This window comes from Galeopterus variegatus, unplaced genomic scaffold (assembly GCF_000696425.1).
Source record: "Galeopterus variegatus unplaced genomic scaffold, G_variegatus-3.0.2 Scaffold2199, whole genome shotgun sequence".
In the NCBI taxonomy this organism is placed as follows: domain Eukaryota; kingdom Metazoa; phylum Chordata; class Mammalia; order Dermoptera; family Cynocephalidae; genus Galeopterus; species Galeopterus variegatus.
In genome coordinates this window covers 129,933-134,997 of record NW_007728310.1, presented here as the reverse complement: position 1 = coordinate 134,997, position 5,065 = coordinate 129,933, and positions in this window count along the sequence as shown.

The window sequence follows — 5,065 nt, the reverse complement described above, 5'->3', positions numbered from 1 at the left end:
GGGGCAAGAAGAGCAGAGAGGAAGTGCCTCTTGGGAAACATGGAAAGAGAAAGGGCTTTACCCCAGACTGAAACAGGTCAAGGATTGAAGAGAAGCTGACAAGGGAATGGAGTCAGGCTAGCTGGAGGGCCTCTCTCTGAAGCTTCAGGACACCCAGGAGCCCCCAAAATGAAGGAGGGCCCTGTGCATCGGGGGCAGCAGGGTTGGAGAATAAATCCTCACATCTATACCTCTCCGAGTGGCTCTGCAGCTGAACTAATCCCAGAGCTGGGCCGGCAAGCAGATTAGGACATAAAAATTGGCAGTTCACATTTGTCAGGTCTTCTTCTAAAGAGTAGCCTCTGGTGACTGGAAGTAGATAGAGGCATAAGTCTTCTACCCCTCCTGACTTTACTACTAAGTGTTAAATTATGGTGAAAGCAAGATGTAGGAACAAGGCACAGAAAGGATCACCGTGCATGAGAGATTTAATCCAAGATATGCAAACAAGCCCATCTTCTTGTCAGATCTGGCAACAAAGTCCTTTGTGAAGTGGGGGGACAAGACACCAAATGGGGCCCCATATCTTGTTTCTGGAGAAGGGATTCCCTACAGGGAACTTAATGCTCTTTTAAAATTATTATTAGGCTGGTTAGTTAGCTTAGTTGGTTAGAGCATGGTGTTGATAACACCAAGGTCAAGGGTTTGGATCCCCATACCAGCCAGCCACCAAAAAAAATGAATAAGTAAAAATAAAATTATTGTTAAATGTACACAGAAGTTACATTGCAAACAAGTAGGTACATCACTTTTTATAATGTAGCATTTGCAAATAACTTCTCAGAAAATATAACATATGTTGTTAATTCTCATGCAAATCTGATGTAATTCTCATCATGTCAAGCAAACCATCCTGGTAATAGGGTCATATCAATACTAATACAAGCATGTCAATAACTCCAATTCACTACCTACTAAATAAAGATACATGCCACAGCCAACCACTTCTTGCCATCTTGACCCTTCCACATCACTAGCTTATACTAGCATCATTTCTTGCATGGGCTACTGCAAGTTTCCTCCACTGAATTATTTGTTATTTTCTTGCCTTTCATAGCCACAATGACATTTTAATAAATCTGATGATCTAATTATCATTTTTCAAAAACTCTAATGGCTTCCAATTACTACTATTGAATGGAGATAGAATTGCATAATCGTGGTTTTACATGATCTGACCCTTGCTTCTCTAATCCTATCTTCTCATCTTCTTGCTTTCCAGTCACGCCGGCCTTGTTTTATTTCCTTGAAAACAACAAAAGTGGTTGTTGATTTTTCCTTTTCCCAGGACATCTGTTCTTGTTATTTCCTAGCTTGGAATATTCTTACTACAGATTTCTGCATGACAGTCTCCCTTTTATCATTTCAGATTTCAACTCAAAGGTCTCTTTCCTAATCACAGTAACAAAAGTAGACTTCATCCTATGCCTCAGGAGAAACCAAACCTACCAACACCCTGAATCTTGGACTTTCAGCCTCCAGAACCATGAGGAAATAAATTTCTGTTATTTAAGCCACCCAGTCTGTTGTATTCTGTTATGGAAACCCTAACAAGCTAATACAATTATAAAATTCTACAGGCAACTTTTTCAACTTATACTGAGTTCCTTTTCTTGAAGTGCATATATCCAAGTATGGGTCTTGTGGCAAGTAAAATGTTACTCTGAATTACAACTTCTACCACTCCTCCTAAAAATTACTGGACACATCTTGCTGTGCCAGAATCTTTTTGTTTTGTGGCACCAAGAACCTTTGATGAAGGAATATTTCTTCTCTACCCATTCTCTTTCATGATGGAAATTTTGCCTTAAAAGTGCTGGCTTTGTAGGCTCCCCACCTCCATTATTTCTGCCCCAGAAGTGGAGTGAGTTACCCGATTTGTGAGTTTGGGAAGGGAATTGGGTATAAGAATCTCAGCCTCTTCCTTTCCTCATGTTTATGGAAGGTAATTGCCTTCAGAAAGCATTTGTTCTGTTCTTCTCTGTGCCTTCATTATATTGGGGCACCCTCACTTAGAGAGGCTATGATTACCCTGTGCTGTCCGTGACAGTGTGGGTAACCGGAAGCCCATTGTTACTGCACTCCTTGCCCAGTTATCTATTTTTATGTGACAAATTATTCCAAAATGTAGGGTGGAAAACAATAATCATTTTATGAAGTCCACACAGAAATTTGGGCAGGGCACATCTAGAATGGCCTATATCTCTCCTGTGATGACTACAGCCTTTAACTGGATTGGCTGAAACAGCTGGATTTAGCTGGGCTGGACTGACTGGTCCGTATCTCTTGGGCCTTGATTCTGGCCATCAGCTAAGCTCCTCAGTTTTCTCTGCATTGCATCTACCAGGGACAGAATGTCCAAAGTGGCTTTTTTATGGATATATCATTGTCTGGACTGGGATGGTTGAAACAACTAGGTCTACCTGTACTTCATACCGCTCAACAAGGTTAGCTTGGGCTTTCTCACAGTTTAGTGGTCTCAGAGTAGTTGAACTTCTCACATGGTGGCTAGTTGTTTTTCAGAATGAGCATCCCAAGAGACCAAAGTGAAAGCTGCAAGGTTTCTTCTGACCTAATATCAAAAGTGACACAGCTTCATGTCTGATGTATTCTGTTGGCTATAAGTGAATCACAGGGCTAGCCAAGATTTAATAGGTGAAGGCTGGTAATGCAAGTTTGTTAATATTGGGAGGGGGTTCAAAGGTTGGTGTGTCTTTTTTAGAGGCTACCACAACATTTAAACCACTTTATTAAAGTAGTAAAGAAGGTGCTATTGTTATCTCATCTGCTTACTCTTTCATTTTACTTTTCATTTGATTCAAAACTAAGGCTAGCAAAAGTGAGATTTTTTTAATTGATTTTCCCATACATCGGCAACAGCTATCATCTGTCCTTACTATATGGTTTGTATCAGAAATAACTTAATTATAGACAACATACAAAAGTTCTCTACTTGCATGCAAATAAGAGGATGTAAATAGATGATTAAGGGTTGGGACGTTGCCTAGCATCTTGTGTTAGGCACAGCTTATTATAACACATAGTTAGGAAATAAATTCCAAAGGTAGAAAGAAATTCTGAAAACATGGTAGCAAAAACATTCTGCTGCCCTGAATTCCCAAATTCAACTTCAATCCTTTCTCATCATGAGCCTACTGGCTGTTGGGGCTAAAAGATAGCCATGGCCTGAAGGATGTGAATGACAGGACTCTTGCAGGGTTTTACTCCTTTTGGACATTATGAGAGCCCAGGGACCAGCACAGAAGAGCCAAGTGAGATTTAAATAAGGTCTAGATTCTGGGAAAGTTCAATATTGGTTTGCCATTTATGTTCATCTGAGGAGAAACTGAGCAGGCAACCTGAATCCATTCCACTTTTGAGACTAGAAAGATTTAAGAGACCAAGGAGCAGAGAGGTTTCCTCAGGTGATCTGACAGGAGATGGAAAATCTGATGGCTACGTCTATATATAGTCCCTCAGGAGCAGAGTCCACCATGCCACTTAAGGTAGTCCAGCAGCTGGTCCCAAATGCACAGATTAAGAAAAATAACACATTAGAGGGCTGCCATTGCCCGGAGAGGGAAAGAGCAAGCAGGACAGGAGACAGCACCTGCCCATGTGAGAGCTGGTGGACAATGTACACAGCAACTTGAATAATAAAAAGCAGGAACAGAAGGAGATTCAACTACAGCACAGAAATGATAATGGGAACTAAATGACATTATTTTTGAACTAAAATATAAGTGGATGAATTGAAAGAGAAAATGGCTGTTACTGAAATTCAAATTGGAGAGGCCAGGGAGTTAAAGTGGAGGAAATTTTCAGAGTCCCTGGTTTGACTAAACTGCAAAGGGACAGAAATCAAGAGGAAAAGATGAGACTTACAGTCACAGGAGACTTAGCGCACAAACAATACGAGTTCCAGAAGGAGCAACAAAGTATCTGGCAGAAATACAATGATTAAACAAATAATAGAAAAAAAATGTTTAAACCGAAGAAAGAGCTAAGTAGGCAGAAAGGTATGCTGAGGCAAGTCCTGAAAGAATTCCTAAACTCCAAGCACAGAGGAAAATTTTATAGGTGTTCAGATAGAAAGACCAAGTTATTTTACAGGTTAATGCACAGATTCAGGTTGCATTGGACTTCTCATTTGCAGAACCAGGAGGTGGACAACCATACAGTAACATCTACAGCCTACTGGAAGAAAAAAGTACAACTATGGATCCTATAAACTGCCAAAACGCCATTCCACTAGCATAATAAGAGAAAAATATTTGTAGATGTACAAGAATTCAAAGTATATGCCATTCAAGTACTTTACAGGAGGAACATTTTGGAGAATGGACCACCGCTAACAAACAAATCAGAACAGAGATGAAAGCAGGATGTTTGGAGATGGCCAAGGAGAGGTTAAATCTGTGAGTAGGGAAAGGAAGAATAAGAAATAAAAATGAGCTAGAGGTCTCATCCTAAGAGGTGCATGAGATATAGAGGGAAGGAGAGGAATCGAGCTCTCGGTGATATTTTCTTTGAAGTAAAATTAATATTAATAGAGAAATAATGGTTTTTCACTATAATTGCTAGGAAAGGGAAGGGAATATTAGTACAGTGACAAAATACAGTATGAATCACAAATTAATAATCAATTCTTATAAATGACCTGCAAATATAAAAAGAAGGAAAAGAAAAATGCGAAATTAAAATACTTAATGTAGAGTATGATGGAAGAAATGAAAACAAATATATCATTACAAATATTGTGTTAGTAATCTACAGCTGCATAACAAATTAACCCAAAACCTGGTGGCCTAATAAAACAAACATGTATTATATGAAAGTTTATGTGGGTCAGGAATGTGGGAGCAGCTTAGCTGTATGGTTATGACTTAGGATTTCTCATGAGGTTAGGATCTTGACAGGAGCTGCAGTCATCCGAAGGCTCGAATGGAGCTGGAGAATCCACTTTCATGATGGTTGATTCACATGGGTGTCAGCAGGAAGCCTCAGTTCTTCATCTAACACCTTC